General features: G+C 48.2%; 1 protein-coding gene across 4 annotated transcripts in view; it reads left to right on the forward strand.

The window, feature by feature from the left end:
* The window catches only part of EXTL3 (exostosin like glycosyltransferase 3), a 205718-nt gene that overhangs the window by 111026 nt on the left and 77772 nt on the right, over positions 1-16920 (forward strand). For 3 of the 4 annotated variants that reach the window (XM_064146649.1, XM_064146648.1, XM_064146650.1), the window contains exon 3: positions 11099-11201. The gene's annotated coding sequence lies outside the window, so the exon portion shown is untranslated. Of the gene's footprint in view, positions 1-8737; positions 8799-11098; positions 11202-16920 lie in introns of those variants that run through there. The other variant, XM_064146651.1, reaches the window with a different exon arrangement.

The raw sequence follows: 16920 nt of genomic DNA on the forward strand, positions 1-16920 counted from the left end.
TGGCATGGAGGTGCCAGAAATGCATTCTGCCTGCCCCACACTACACTTGATACCAACAGAACAAGGGGACACAGTCTCAAGTTGTGCCGGGAGAAGTCTAGGCTGGATGTTAGGAGGAAGTTGTTGGCAGGGAGAGTGATTGGCATTGGAATGGGCTGCCCAGGGAGGTGGTGGAGTCACTGTCCCTGGAGGTCTTCAAGAAAAGACTGGATGAGGCACTTAGTGCCATGGTCTAATTGACTGGCTAGGGCTGGGTGCTAGGTTGGACTGGATGATCTTGGAGGTCTCTTCCAACCTGTTTGATTCTATGATTCTAAGTGCCCTTGCTTAATGTCTCCATCCCAACCATGGTGTGATGGTTTGGGTGTTACCTGCCCCTCTCCACTCTTATGAAATCACCCAGACTAGACTCAGCCAAGATGGAAATTAAGAATGAAGATTTGTATTTACAGCTTAGCAGAATTTACAAGCAGATATATACACAAATATATCTAGTTATATACAGAAATATACAAGGTAAAAGTAATACAGAAACACAACAGCCCTCCCAGAAACCTGAGTCCCCAGGAGGAGCTCCCAACCACCCTTCCACCTTCTTCCCACCCCTCTACCTTATCCCAGGCTTTGCCTCATGTTCAGGGTGAGCTTGGAGGATTGGCTAAGGGGAGTTAGAAAGCAGAAGGATTAGTTACACAGAAATCAGGTTAGGAAGAAAAGGGCAGGCAGAGACACACAGCAACTGTGTGACCTATGTTCGTTTTCTTGCATTTATACATCTCAGCAAGCCTATGAGTGCAGTAGGCATCCCCATTGTTTCCTTTTCACAGCCTAGCATCTAATTCTTCTCACCAAAATATTCCAGATAGCTTCAAACTAGCACACATAGTCAGCTCAGCAGCTCCAGTGGGGGAACACTTGGAGACATGCCAACATGTTTGCACAGCGCAGGGCCTGTGCACAGAATCACAGAATTAACCAGGTTGAAAAAGACCTTCAAGATCATTGAGGCCAGCCTATGACCCAGCACCTTCTCATTAACTAAACCATGGCACCAAGTGCCTCATCCAGTCTCCTTTTAAACATGCCCAGGGATGGGTTAGGGTTAGGTTAGTCTCCTTTTAAACATGCCCAGGGATGGTGACTCCACCTCCCTGGGCAGCTCATTCCAATGCCAGTCACTCTTTCTGTGAAGAACTTCTTCCTGATGTCCAGCCTAAATCTGCCCTGGTGCAGCTTGAGACTCTGTCTTCTTGTTCTGTCACTGGTTGCCTGGGAGAAGAGACCAACCCCATCTGGCTACAGCCTCCTTTCAGATAGCTGTAGAGAGCAATAAGGTGTCTGAGCCTCCTCTTCTCTAGACTGAACACCCTCAGCTCCTCCTTGTAGGGCTGCGCTCCAGCCCCTTCACCATCCTTAGTGCCCTTCTCTGGACATGTCCAAGCACCTCAACACCTTTCTTAAGTGGAGGGGCCCAGAACTGGGCACAGTTGCAGCTTTCTATGCCTTCACCATGGATGAGTGGCCCACCAGTGTTGCAGATCTGAGCTTCATCTGTCCCATGTCTTGACAGCATTGGGCTTCTGCTCAGAATTGGGTAGAGCATTGTGTGCTGGGAATGATTTCCACCAGCGTATTTCTGTGTTAAGTTGCAATATTTATCTACAGCAGTGCGAGAGAATGAGCTAAGTAACCACCCTGAGAAATGAATTTTCGATACACAGTAGCATGCCTGGCAGTGTGAAAAATAATGATGGTACAGGCTGATGAGGGAAATGAAAAGCCAGCCTGCATGAGAGCCTTGAAAGAGAAGACAGGGAAGCGTGATTGTCGGGAAGAGGTGAGCTGGAAGTAGGTTGTGGTGTTTCTGTGACTGAGGGATAAATGCAAAAAGCATCTGAGTGGATGCAGCATTGATAAAGAAAACAGACAAATTTATTTGCATGCCGAAGAGAGTAGATGAGGAAAAGAAAACTAAGGTAGTTAAACGTTCCCAGATGCCATTTAGTGCTGTGTGTTTCAGTCTCAGCCTTGCTCAACCTCCTCTAGAGTGGATTGCTCCAGGCCACCCAGTGCTGCAAGTTCTCCATCCTCGTTGCCTACTGAGAAGGAGAGCTTGTCTGTGTCCCAGATGCTGGCTTTAGTTTCCAGAAGGATGTAGATCTTGGAGCAGCAAGCTAGCAAGGCTAGGAGGACACCGTGCATGTAGGAGCAGGGCTGGGCTCCCCAGAAAGAGCGCTCTGGGGTGTCTGTCCATTGCTGCTGTCCTGTGCCAGCCATGCCCCACTCTGCCTTCAGCCCCTGTTTATAGAATGGTAGAATCACAGAATGGTTTGGATTGGAAGGGCTCTTTCCCTAGTCCATTCCCTGTATGGTCAACAGGGCTGTCTTCAGTTAGATCAGGTTGGTCAGAGTCTCATTCAACCTGACCTGGAATGGTTCCAGGGATGGGTCATCTGCCACCTCTCTGGGCAACAATTTCTTCTTTGGATCTAGTCTGAATCTCCCCTTTTCTAGTTTAGAATCATCACCCCTTGTCCTGTCACAATAGGCTGTGCTAAAAAGACTCTCCCCAGCTTTTTTATAAGTCCTTTTAAATACTGAAAGGCTACAAGAAGGTTTCCCTGGAGCCTTCTCTTCTCCAGCCTGAACAACCCCAATTCTCTCAGCCTATTCTCACAATAGAATAGTTCCAGCCCTTTGGATCATATTTGTGGCCTCCTCTGGACCTGCTCCAGCAGGTCCATATCTGCTGCACTGAGGACTCCAGAGCTGTATGCAGCACTGCAGGTATGGATCTCACCAGAGCGGAGCAGAGGGGCAAAATCACCTCCCTTGACCTTTTTCCTTGCCGCTTTCTTCCAACCCTGCATCCCAAAGATGTCCACAGTACTCTGTTAACATTTCTCTTTTAATGTCACAGATCTTTGCTGAGACCTAAGGACATGTCTGATCCTTACCTTTTGTGTTGCAGCCGTCTCCATGCTGGAGTTCCCTCATCTCCAGCTCTTTGTGTTAAGCTCGGTGCCTTATTGTGCTTGCTTAGGGCAAAGCTTCTTTTTAACTCTTTGAAGTGATTCTTACCCACACATACTTGCAACAGACATCTGCCACTTGCCTTTCTCCAGTGGACAGCAGCAACAAAGTGTGCAGTTAAAAGTTGATGGTGGGGTGAACAGCACATGTTGGTAAGTGCTGTCTCTGCAGTGGGTGAGCCATTCTGCTTCATCTCTGCCAAATGCAGCCCTGTTTGCTTCACACAATAACTGAGAAGTGATGTGTGTGTGGGGGGGAAGGCAATTTAAATGATGTTTAAAAAAGACAAAAGCCAAACTTCTGTTTCAAAGGATGGAGGGGTCCTTATCCAGTGAGCACACCGTGATCTCAGAGACCTTTGGGAGCTCCAGCTCACCAAATAGTAACACATCAAAGAGGTGTCCATGGGGCTTGAAGTACAAACATATAATATGCAGATGGCATAGGCAGTTCAGAAGGCTCTGAGTCCGTGCCCAGGGAACAGATACTCCCTTGCTGAGAAACCATCTGACAGCCTTTTTCCTTTTAGATGACTCTTTGCATCAAAGGTGACCTGAAAAACTTCAATTAAAACAAAACCAAAAAGCTCCCAAACTTAAAAATCTTACAGTCCAACTAAAAGAACTGTTCCCCTCTTTAAAAGATCACAAGTAAGCTTTTCTTGTCTTCACAGGCTTTAAGATGTGGTTGGCTGGCACAGGAGTATCTTCACCCCTTGCTTTGGCAAATGTGGACTTTTCATAGAATCATAGAATCAACCAGGTTGGAAGAGACCTCCAAGATCATCCAGTCCAACCTAGCACTCTGCCCTATCCAATCAACCAGACCATGGCACTAAGTGCCTCATCCAGTCTTTTTTTGAAGACCCTCAGGGACAGTGCCTCCACCACCTCCCTGGGCAGCCCATTCCAATGCCAATCACTCTCTCTGTGAAGAACTTCTTCCTAATATCCAGCCTATACCTACCCTGGCACAACTTGAGACTGTGTCCCCTTGTTCTATTGCTGGTTGCCTGGGAGAAGAGGCCACCCCCCACCTGGCTACAATGTCCCTTCAGGTAGTTGTAGAGAGCAATGAGGTCAGCCCTGAGCCTCCTCTTCTCCAGGCTGCACACCCCCACCTCCCTCAGCCACTCCTCACAGGGCTGTGCTCCAGGCCCCTCACCAGCTTTGTTGCCCTTCTCTGGACATGTTCCAGCACCTCAACATCCTTCTTGAATTGAGGGGCCCAGAACTGGACACAGTACTCAAGGTGTGGCCTGAGCAGTGCTGAGTCCAGGGGAAGAATAACCTCCCTTGTCCTACTGGCCACACTGTTCCTGATGCAGCCCAGGATGCCATTGGCTCTCTTGGCCACCTGGGCACACTGCTGGCTCATCTTCAGCTTACTATCTATCAGTACCCCCAGGTCCCTTTCCTCCTGACTGCTCTCCAGCCACTCAGTCCCCAGCCTATAGCGCTGCTTGGGGTTGTAGGGTTTAAATTCAGTCACTTGATTTGCCAGTGGCAGGGGGCTTGGAGCTAGATGATCTTTAAGTCATTGAATTCTTTCAATTGGAAAAGACCTCTAAGATCATTGATCCCAAGCATCAACCTAAGACTACCATGGCCATTAAACCATTGTTGCTTCTTTGGTCCCACTATGAAGATTATCTGACATGGATGTCATTGAAAGGAAAAATAGTGGTCTGTAAATATTTCTGCAGTTCCTGCTCCTGTTTAGAGATCTTATTTCCTGGTCTTCTTTCCCTAGATACTGTTCACTGTTTCCAGGATTTTAAAGGGGAGAGATATCCCCTAGTAAATGTTTTACATTTTATAGCAGTCTTGACATAAAGTGACTATTCTCTGATTTGTCTGGTACTCAAAGGAAGGCACTGCTTGGACCAAGACTGCCCCTGTTTGTTCTGCCCTCCCACAGAGTAACCCTCAGCTCCCCAGTTGAAGAGGGACAGGGATCTGCTGGAGAGAGTCCAGTGGAGGGCTACGAGGATGATGAGGGGACTGGAGGGCATGGCTGATGAGGAGAGGCTGAGAGACCTGGGACTTTTTAGTCTGGAAAAGAGAAGAGTTAGAGGGGATTTGATAAATGTTTATAAATATCTGAGGGCTGGCCAGGAGGAGGGAACAGGCTCTGCTCACTGCTCCCTGGGATAGGACAAGGAGCAATGGGTGTGAGTTGCAGCAAAGGAGGTTCCAGCTCAACACAAGGGGGAACTTCTTGACTGGAAGGGTCTCAGAGCACTGGCACAGGCTCCCCAGAGTGGTTGTGGAGTCTCCTTCCCTGGAGGCTATGAAGGCCTGTCTGGATGTGTTCCTCTGTGATCTGTGTTAGATAATACTGTCCTGCTCTGGCAAGGGGGTTGGACTGGATGATCTCTTGGGTCCCTCCCAACCCCTAACATCCTGTGAGCCTGTGAATCTGTGAACCCTCCTGCTCCTTTTTGCTGGAGTAGTTTTCATAATCCTATCTGGCATCGAGTCCTTTGCCAGGAAAGCATCCAGTAGACTTTTCAGCACTGGGATGCTCTCCAGGCCCACAGTGTTTAGGACAGCTAGATGAGAACACAGCCCAGCATCTCTTGGCAGTTCAGTCGAGTGGGGAGATGCAGTTGTGTTGGTCTGTGAGTGCAAGTCCAAGGAACAGGCGATGCAAATGAAATCGGTTTTGATCGGCCATAGAGAAGAGTCCAGCAGAGCCCAGGGTGGTGCTTGAACAGAAAGCAGATGCCTGCTGTCTTGGGAGTCTTTAAAATACCTCTCCTTATGTCAGTGCTGTGAGAGGCTTTCCTGGGTTGGGTTTGTGCCAGCCATGTTTACTGCTTATCACCAGTCCTCTGCTTATCACCTTCAGGGGCTGGCACAGCAGGGAAGAATCTTTGGTTGCTCAACCTGCCCATCATTGATGGGCAGGACTGGGCAGTGTAAAAGAATTACCCTGGGGGTATATGGTGTTTCCTCTCCACCTCTTGGGATCGGGTCTGGAGGAGGCAACCAGTGCAGCTAGCACCTTCTGGGTTCTTCATGTGTGCAAGCAGCACCGTGGTGAGCCACATTTCAATCACAGCATAGGTCAGAGGAGCTAGATTTTGTGTGGATGGATGAGAACTTGTTTAGAAGCAAATTGCTAGCACAAGGTCTCCTTCAATGCCTGATTCCAGTATGTGCTGTCAGTCTGTCCAAACTGCTCTCTATCCCACGGAGAGCCCATCACATGCTACCACACCTGATTTTAGCCTAGGGGCCACAAAGCAGCACATTACTTCCTCTGCCGCAGCAGATAGGTGCCTGAGCACTGCTGGCTCCCACCGGCAGTGGTGACTCATGACACAGCTATGGGTCTGTGCACATGTTTTGGCAGAGCTGAAAAACTCAGCATTTGCCACCTATATGGAGCCACCTCCCATTCTGTCAAGGAAGAATGACATGGCACAAAGTGCATGTCCCTGCCAGGGAACGATTTGGAAGCAATCTGCAGTTGTTGACTCTTGATCAGCTTCTGCTGGTCCAGACAGTTCTTTGAAGGCTGGGATTTGTTGGGCTTTGAAATGGCAGCTTACTAGGGGCCAGATATTGTTGTGACAGCACCTCTGAAATCCTTAAGCTGCTTGAGTCACTCCAAGGCACCAAGCAATAAAAGAGCTGGAATAAAGTGTATCCCACAATGTCCTTCACTTCTGCTGACAACTGCAGTTTAAATGGCTGGTACAACCTTTTAGCATAGCTGGCTTGTAAAAACTAATAAAAAGTAAAATTAAGGCCTAATAGCTACTTGCCACTGCTGCTCTGAAGGGGAATAGACAGGATCTGCCTTTCCTTTTAGGTGAGTCTGTTACTGTTGTGCTGTTACTGCTGTTAATATTCTGATCACTGTCGTTAATATGTGCTGTAATTTTTACCTTCTCTGCTTTATACAGTGTTTACTGGGGAAGAGGATTTACTTTTATCAGGAGGTGACATTTATCCCATGGGCACTCTCGTGTTTTTCAGTGCTTACATTGGAGTTATGCTTAAACTAAGCTCTCAGGAAAGTGCTTCATTTGGCTGATGTGAATTCGTGCATCTTGATGCTGTTTGATGTCTTCATCAATGCCATAGCAGGATTGAGTGCACCTGCAGCATGTTGGCAGATGACACCAAACTGAGTGGTGCAACTGGTGTGACTGAGGGGTGGGATGTCATCCACAGAGAACTGGACAAGCTGAAGAAGTGGGCCTATGTGAACCTCCTGAGGTTTGGGACAATCCTTGGTATCCAGGCTGGGGGATGAAGAGAGAGAGAGCAGCTTTGTGGAGAAGGACTTGGGGTTGCTGCCAGGTGAAAAGTGAGCTCACAATGTGTGCTCAGTCCAGAAGCCAACTGTGTTCTGGGCTGCATTCAAAGCAGCTTGGACAGCAGGTTGAGGGAGGGGATTCTGCCCCTCTGCTCTGCTGTGGGGAGACTCCGCTAACATCTGTCGGGTTCTGGGCATAGGAGAGACATGAACCTGTTGGAACAGGTCCAGAGGAGGGCCACAAAGATGATCAGAGGAATGGAGACCCTGTGCTATGGGGACAGGTTGGGAGGATCTGAGTTGTTCAGCCTGCAGAAAAGAACCCTCCAGGGAGACCTCCTTGTGGCCTTCCAGTACTCACAAGAGCCTGTAAGAAAGATGGGGACAGACTTTTTAGCAGAGCCTGTTGTGACAGGTCAAAGGGTGATGATTTTAAAAGAGGCAAGATTGAGGTTAGATCTAAGGAACAAATTGTTTACACCAGTGATGATGAAACAGTGCCCCAGATTACCCAGAGAGGTGGCAGATTCCCCATTGTTGGAACCATCCCAGTTTAGATTGGATGGGGCTCTGAACAATGTGACCTAGTTGAAGATGCCCCTGCTGACTGCAGGATCATTGAACTAGATGACCTGGAAAGGTCCATTCCCACCCACACCACTCAGTAATTTGATGTTTTTCACATGCTTTGAGTTCTCAAGTCCTTTGCCCCATGAGTCCAGAGTTTCAGGGACCCAGAATAATTTGTGACTTTAAACAAAAGCTAAAATACTCAGCAGGGTGACTTTTTGTAATTCAAAGCCCAGTGAGGGCTGTGTGCAGATGCTGGGATCACGTAGGTGGGTGAGTGTTGGAGTGTGTGTTTTGCAGAGCACGTTGAAATGAAATCCTCAGCTGTGGCTGTTGAGTAACATCTTCGCTCCTGAGTTCTGCAGAACTTGGGATAGAGCTTTGCAGTCTGGGGTGGAATGAGGGATGGAGGAGTTGAGGCTGTTAGTTGCCATTTCTGCAAACATCTTGTAGCCTTGTGTGGATGGAAACGTGCCACATCCTGCAGCCTGCCCAAAGAGAGGAGAGCTTTGCTTGTGATGTTTCCATCTTTGTAGCCTGGAGATGTAGGCACTTGGGAAGCGTTTTGCTAGCCAAGGTGAAAAGGATGGAGTCAGCCTTTATAAACAGCTGCCAGTCTTGTCACCAGTGCCCAGCACCAGCTCTCTGCTGAGAGTGGCAGTGGATCTGGGACTGTGTGAGTGACTGCGAGTATGGAACACATTACTAGGAGTAGGGGTGGGAAGAGCCAGGCTTGGGACACTGTGCTTGTACTGCATGCCAAAACTGGCTGTCCAAAAGGCTGTGTAGGAGGGTGAAGGCAGGATGTGCAAGGTCCTAGTGCACAGAGCTTTTTGTTCTGAAACAAAAGGAAAAGCCACTCAGAGCAAAGACATCTCCTGCTGAATGATGGTCCTGAAGCCTTGGACTGCAGTTAGCAAAAGGTATTTTATATCATGTCTGTTTTCTGTATGTTTAACTGCTAAGATCACACAGTTGTTTGCAGCAGAGGTGTGTATCAGAGAGGACTTGAGCTAGGAAAAAAGCTGGATTAGAAATCATTGTGAGTTACTGGGCTTGAGGCTAGAACTGGTGGTTGGTGCTCATGGTGTGGCACATAGCAGGTCAGAGTGGATGGCTTATGGTGGTCCTCTTGGACCCTGACACTTAGGGAACGGCATAGTATAATGCATGTGGCTTGAGATCTGTTGGTTGCCAGCTGTGGTGGAAATGTTTTCTGCAAAGGAAGCTGAGAGTGCCTGCTTGCTGGTTTTGAGCTGCTGGAGTGCAGAACTGCTGACCCATGCACATCTCATCCTGCTTAGCTACAAAGGATTGGAAATAACCCTTTTCTAGGTTGTCTCGTTCAGAGAGGGGCATTAGCAGCAGCATTTGTGAAGCATGGTGATCATCCACCTCTGAAGTTCTGCTGCTGTGGGTGGTAGTGGCTCTTACACAGCAAAGTATCTTTGTCCTGGGATTTGGGTAATGGTCCAGGATTTGTGAGAAGGAGGTAACTCAGCAAGTCAGAAGCCAGGGTGACAATGAAGAGCATCTCTCAGGTGTTTCTTGTCCTGTAAATGTGCATACTGCCTTTGTGGGCCAAAGCAAAATATCCAGTAAAAGGGCATTAAGGTGCTGGAGCATGTCCAAAGAAGGGTAACAAAGCTGATGAAGGGTCTAGAGCACAAGTGAGGAGCAGCTGGGTTGTTTAGCCTGTAGAAAAGGAGGCTCAGGAGAGGCCACCTGGCTCTCTATAAATCCCTGAAAGGAGGTTGGAGCGAGGTGAGGGCAGGTTTCTTCTCCTAAGTAACAAGTGATAGGAGGAGAGGAAATGGCTTCAGGTTGTGCCAAGGGAGGTTTAGGTTGGACATGAAGAACAATTTCTTCACCAAAAATGCTGTCAGGTCGTGGAACAGGCTGCCTGGGGAAGTGGTGGAGTCCCCGTCCCTGGAGGGATTTAAAAGCTGTGTTAGATGTGCTGTTGAGGGTCATGGTTTAGCAGTGACCTAGCAGTGCTGGGTTAGTGGTTGGGCTTGATGATCTTAAAGGTCTCTTCCAACCAAAACAATTCTGTGAATCTATGATAGTTCAGAGTTCATTTTCCTGGTGTTCCTGCAGTGGAAGGGGCTCAGGACCAAGAGTCCAGGTCATGAAAACTTTGCATAAGGATTTTTAGCCAGTTTGATTTTTATTAGGAATGCTTTGCACTCCCTTGGTCTGTGCCATGCTGAGGGGTATGTGGAGCTGAGGCTGTCCCTTGATGCTCTAGGCATCGTAGCACCCAAGGAGGTATTCAGGGTAAGGCTTGATGGGGCCCTGGGTGACCTGGTCTAGTGGAGATGTCTCTGCTGACTGCAGGGGGCTGGATAAGATGATCTCTAGAGGTCCTGTAGGCCTGGACCGTTCTGTGATTCTATTCTATGATATCCCATGCCTTGGGCCTGATACTGTGCCTGTCTCCTCAGCTAGAATCATAGAATCAGCCAGGTTGGAAGAGATCTCCAAGCTCATCTGCTTCAACCTATCACCCAGCCCTATCCAGTCAACGAGACCATGGCACTAAGTGCCTCAGCCAGGCTTTGCTTGAACACCTCCAGGGATGGCAACTCCACCACCTCCCTGGGCAGCCCATTCCAATGCCAATCACTCTCTCTGACAACAACTTCCTCCTAACATCCAGCCTAGACCTTCCCCAGCACAACTTGAGACTGTGTCCCCTTGTTCTGTTGCTGCTTGCCTGGCACAAGAGACCAACCCCACCTGGCTACAGCCTCCCTTCAGGGAGATAGAGACAGCAATGAGGTCAGCCCTGAGCCTCCTCTTCTGCAGGCTGCACACCCCCAGCTCCCTCAGCCTCTCCTCACAGGGCTGTGCTCCAGGCCCCTCACCAGCTTTGTCACCCTTCTCTGGACACCTTCCAGCACCTCAACTTCTCTCTTGAATTGAGGAGCCCAGAACTGGACACAGCACTCAAGGTGTGTCCTGACCAGTGTTGAGTACAACACAACTAGCCAATGTCCTCTAGAATGTGGTACTCCCCAGCAGCCCAGATTGTCAAGCCCATGGGAGCTTTCAGGCATAAGACCAACTGTGTGGTGAATTTCTCATGTTTGGAGACATTCTGGAAAGAATGTTTTGAGACAGTGTGCTCACAGGCAGCCGCTCTACCTCTGTGCCTCTAGGCAATGTGCAAAACATTTCTTAAGTAATGTGTTTTTGTTTGTGTTTCTGCATTAAACAGGAGAAGAGCCCTTGGAATCAGCGCTGGGAGAAGGTGGAAAAGTAGTGGCAGAGCTGCTTTGTGATGCAGGACAGGTCTGAGCCAAGCAGCTACAGTGCAGAAGGTAAAGCCTGGCATTAGGTCGCTTCTTCCTGTGCTGCTTTTTAACACAGTCCCTTAAAACATCTCTGCACTGCTCCAGCAACACTCTTGCTTCTTCATTCTACCTTCTCCCCATAGCCAAGTTAAAGTAACAGTGAGATGGGGAAAGCTTGTAAAAATTGGGCAGTGCCAGTACAGAGTTACTCATGGAGTCTTAATCAAAAGCCTTGCATATATTTTGGCCATCAGCTCTTTTATTTAATCATCTATTATTTGCTGAGGGTTCTAGCCAGATTCCACTGGCAGAGCTGCAGACCAGGATGTGACATTTCACAGTGCTCTGATTGCAGCAGTTTAAATTCTGATGTTGTGAGCAGTCTTAAATGTCATTAATGGTCTGAGCTCAGCACTGGGGTGCCTCAGGATCCAAATCCCTTTAACCAGCTCAGTGGAGGAGTGTTAGGTTCTTAAAGTGGTGTGTGTTCTGGACATTTTTCTAGATTAGCATCACTCTTTGTGCAGATTGTTGTCCCAAAATGCTTTGTACCCAAGGTAGGTTCACTGTGTGAGGATTAGCCCATGGGTGTTGGTGTGCAGCTGTTGTGAGGGTGTGTGGCTGGCTGGGCAGTCTCACTGCAGGGGCTGGAGATTGATGCCAGCAGCACATTTCTCCTTCTCCACTTTTCCTCTCACTCCTATTGTGAAGCCAGAGGATGAGATTTTATGCCCTGTGCTGAGTTCCTTCAGGCAGACTCTGGAGTATTGTCAAAACAGCTGATGAGTTTGGACTTGAGCAAGGGTGTCAAGCATGAATTGAAATGACTGAAGCACAGAGTCACTTATGCCTTTGCCAGAGAGAGGTGTTTTCTGGCAAAGGAGTGCAGGGGCACCATGAGGCAGTTGCATCCCACACAAAGCTGCTCTGGCATCCTCAGTTGAGGAATGGAAGTAACATGTGGGTTGTTACTGCAAGCCACTTGGTTATTGAAGGTGACATTTAGTTGCCACGTCTGATTGCTGCTCTTAGGACAACTTGGATGGAATGTAATAGCCTGTGATAAGCAAGAAGCAGGCTAGGTGCTCTCAAGGTCCCTTTTGGCCTTGAACTCTACTGCCTCTGTGAAAATCACAGCTGCCTCTCTAGTGACACATGACCAGGGCAAGCCCCTGTTTTGACTTGCTGTCAAAGGATTCCTTCAGGAGTGCTGTGTCCTTGTGTGTTGTGTTTGGAGCATCTGTTCCACGTGAACTTGGGTTGAACTGCTTCCAGCAGGCTTAGGAAACCCTGCGGTGAATCCCTTCAGGAAATCTGACCGTGCAGGACAGCGTTTAGCTTATGGGATCACGGCAATCAAGCCACAATGGCACACCCCAAGTTGCCTTTGTTTTTCCTTTTAAACCTGCTAGCTCTCTTCCTACCCCCAACCACATATCTGTACATCTGCAAGGGCTTTTTTCCCGCTTTGTTCAAGTGTAAGAGTGAATCCCTTTTGATTTATTCCCGAGCAGCCCTCGAGCGCAGCTCCCGTGAGAGCCTGCTGACTGAGAGTTCAAAAGATCTCACGCCTTTGAGGCTGGGCTGTGGTCTTCCATCTTGCCTCAAAGTTAAACTGAAAGAGAAAATTCTGCTTCTTTCTTAAGAAGAGAGAAAATAAGCTTGCTGCGTAAGGGAATCGGTCTTCCCTGCAGCAGGAGAAGGTGCCAGCATGCAGAATTTCAGGTGAAAGTCTGGGTGTTTAGCCAAGGGTTTGTTTTCAAGCACCTGGCATGCTGTTTAGTAAGTGTTTGGCAGAGATAAATACTTCCTTTTAAAGCACTGCTGTTGATTGGCTGAGATCCAGCCTGTGATCCTACATGAAAGCGCTTTTTGATGTTTAAACCGCTACATTACCATGGTGGCTAGAAATGGTGGTTCTGATCCCTCATCTCCTGTAGATTTGCTGATGGCAAGGTCTAGCTCTGGCTAAGGTTTGCATCGCTGACTCTTGAGTTTGGTCTTTGTCTCTGCTGAGTTTCGCTGCAGGCAGAAGTGTTGGTCACCAGCATCACTGCCTTGTTGCCTCGTTGGTGTTTTCAGGCATGAATGCTGGAAGATAGGCCAAGGCCATTATACAGCAGTTCAACAGTTAGGCTTAACATGATCACAGGCTCACAAGGTGTTAGGGGTTGGAAGGGACCCAAGGAGATTATCGAGTCCAACCCCCCCTGCCAGAGCAGGACAGTACTATTGAACACAGATCACAGAGGAACACATCCACACAGGCCTTGGAAGTCTCCAGGGAAGGAGACCCCAGAACCTCTCTGGGGAGCCTGTTCCAGTGCTCTGGGACCCTTAAAGAAGTTCCTCCTTGTGTTGAGACAGAACCTCTTTTGCTGCAATTTACACCCATTGCTTCTTGTCCTATCCCAGGGAGCAGTGAGCAGAGCCTGTCCCCACCTCCTGGCCAGCCCTCACATATTTATAAGAGATGATGATCCTAAAGATCTATTCCAAAGAAACAGGTCAACAGTTAGGATTAACATGATGATCTTAAAGACCTGTTTGAGTGTACTCAACACTGGTCAGGCAACACCTTGAGTCCTGTGTCCTGTGCTGGGCTCCTCAATTCAAGAGAGATGTTGAAATACTGGAACATGTCCAGAGAAGGGCAATGAAGCTGATGGGAAGCCTGGAGCACAGCCCTATGAGGAGAGGCTGAGGGAGCTGGGGGTGTGCAGCCTGCAGAAGAGGAGGCTCAGGGCTGACCTCATTGCTGTCTGCAACTCCCTGAAGGGAGGCTGTAGCCAGATGGGGTAGGTCTCTTCTGCCAGGCAAGCAGCAAGAGAAGAAGGGGACAGAGTGTCAAGTTGTGCCAGGGTAGGTCTAGGCTGGATGTTAGGAGGAAGTTGTTGTCAGAGAGAGTGATTGGCATTGGAATGGGCTGCCCAGGGAGGTGGTGGAGTCGCTGTGCCTGGAGGTGTTGAAGAAAAGTCTGGATGAGACACTTGGTGCCATGGTCTATTTGATTGGCCAGGGCTGGGTGATAGGTTGGAGTGTCAGGTGTCTTGGAGGTCTCTTTCGACCTGGTTGATTTGGAGGTGAAAGCAAAGCTCAGTTCACTCTGAACAACAGAGACTTAAGTGTGGATTTCTAATGCTTAAGTTCTAACTTTACACTGGAGTGGTGAAGTTTGAGTGAAGTGATAGCAAATGTGTCCAACAGTTGTCATGCATATCAAATGACTGTCTTGACATACCAGAAGAGATGAGTATAGTTGATACCATGAAGTGTCTGTTATAGAATCATAGAATCATATCTGATGGTTATGAAGCTGCACCTCGAATATTGTGTCCAGTTTTGGGCTCCTTAGTGCAAGAAAGGCAGGGAACTACTTGAAAGGGTCCAGTGCAGAGCCACAAAGGTGATGAAGGGAGTGGAACATCTGCTTTGTGAGGAAGGGCTGAGGGAGCTCGGGCTCATTAGCTTGGAGGTGACCTCAGAAATGTTTATGTGAAGGTTGAGTGTCAGGAGAATGAAGCCAGGTTCTGCTCAGTGATAGGACAAGGGGCAGTGGGTGCAAGCTGGAGCAGAGGAGGTTCCACGTGAACATAAGGAAAAGCTTTTTCACTGCGAGGGGAACAGCTCTGGAACAGGCTGCCCAGAGAGGTTGTGGAGTCTCCTCTCAGGACATTCAAAACCTGCCTGGATTCATTCCTGTGTGACCTGCTCTAGGTGACCCTGCTCTCTCAGCGAAGTTGGACTCTGATCTTTCAAGGTCCATTCCAATCCCTAATATTCTGTGATTCTGTATTAAGCCTTATACCAATGATGAGCTATGCATCTTGAGAGGAGGTGCAGACAGCTATCTGCAGTGTATGTGTATATATATATATATATATATGTGTGTGTGTGTGTATTTATATGCATGTATTACATATAAAAGCTATTCTAGGCCAGTTTTCCTCCACTGGGACCTGCTTAGTTCACATTGATGCAGTTATTACTGCAGCTGTGCGTTTGAAAGGGCAGAAGTAATAGATAGAAGACCTTTAATATGTACAGAGACCCTCATGTTCAAAAAACAGCTCTTCTGAGCAAGGTGACTTTAGTTTTGCTTCTAACTTGAGTAACCAGCAATGCAATGGCAAAGAGGTGCTGATCGGTGTGCAGCGAAGGCTGCACAGCAGAAGATAAACCCAGGTTGAGTTTCATCTGCAAGTGAGGCTGTCAGACTTGTTATGTAAAACTGTCAATGGTCTCCTAGACTTTTGTGTGTTGAATATACATTTGAGAGGTGTGTTTCTGTACATTTATGTTAAAAGCTCCAGTGTTCCTGTGATATATATGTTTGGTCAGCATCTTCCATGACCTGGATGAAGGGACAGAGTGTTGTACTCTCAGCAGGGTTGCTGATGATGCAGATCTGGGAGTAGTGTCTCCCACACCATCAGGCTGGGATGCTATTCAGTGATATTTGGACAGATTGGAGAGTTAAGCAGAAGGGAATATGATGAATTTCAACAAGGGCAACAACACAGCCCTGTGAGGAGAGGCTGAGGGAGCTGCAATTATTTAGCCTGCAGAAGAGGAGGCTCAAGGCAGAGCTCATTGCTGTCTGCAGCTACCTGAAGGGAGGCTGTAGCCAGCTGGGGTTGGTCTCTTGTGCCAGGCAAGCAGCAACAGAACAAGGGGACACAGTCTCAAGTTGTGGCAGGGGAGGTCTAGGCTGGATGTTAGGAGGAGGTTATTGCCAGAGAGAGTGATTGGCATTGGAATGGACTGCCCAGGGAGGTGGTGGAGTCTCTGTGTCTGGAGGTGTTGAAGCAAAGCCTGGATGAGGCCCTAAGTGCTATGGTCTGGTTGACTGGCCAGGGCTGGGTGCTAGGTTGGACTGGATGATCTTGGAGATCTCTTCCAACCTGGCTGACTCTATGATTCTGTAGAATACTCCCAGTTTGATAAAAACACATCTAGAAAGCTGGCTGCAACTGCAGTCGTTTTCTGGTGTGTAAATCTATGCAGCTCAGGTTACAGCACAAGGAACGGTAATAGATTGAGTCTTTCTTTTGTTCTGTCATCACTTCTCCTGCTCTTACTTCAGCAGAGAAAAGCCACATATCGACCTTCTCCCACAAACCCATGTTCAGAGCCAGCAATAAAGTAGGAATTTTTTTCCCCCCTAAATCTAATTTGAAACATGATGACTGGACCATTCTTAAACAGCTTCCAACTTCACAATAAAGAAACTTCACAGAGTGCTTGGCAGGAGCCTCTGTACATAATTTAGATCATAATCAGATGCATTAACACATTTTATATGGATCTCATGGGGGCCAGGAAGATGAGGTGTGCTGGGTAATTTCTCTCCAGATTTCTTTACCTGATTGTTTATTACTCTTGGAGACTTCATTTGTGGTCCAAATGTCACCAGCAGAATCCTGCTGCTTCATGTCCCTGCATTTAGAGCAGCTAGTAGCAAGGCTTCAAATAACCTAACTGGTACGTTATCGTCAGACTTTCTATCTGTGTGTGTCTAAGGGAGGATGGGGAGTACCAGGGGAGGGCAGGAGGAACAAAAGCAAGGGCCCGATCTGTAAATTGCTGAGCTGCCCCTGCGCCTGCAGCTCAGTGGGAGGGAAGGTGCTGAGATTGCTCCACGAGTAGCATGTTTCCCGCTGAGTACAATCATCAGCTCTTGCTTCTGGAGAGCTGCATGGGAAGCCTGCCCTCCCTCCTTTTACATTTTAGCTGTTAAACATAA

The sequence above is a fragment of the Pogoniulus pusillus genome, chromosome 7 (genome assembly GCF_015220805.1).
Source record: "Pogoniulus pusillus isolate bPogPus1 chromosome 7, bPogPus1.pri, whole genome shotgun sequence".
NCBI classification, from domain to species: Eukaryota; Metazoa; Chordata; class Aves; order Piciformes; family Lybiidae; genus Pogoniulus; species Pogoniulus pusillus.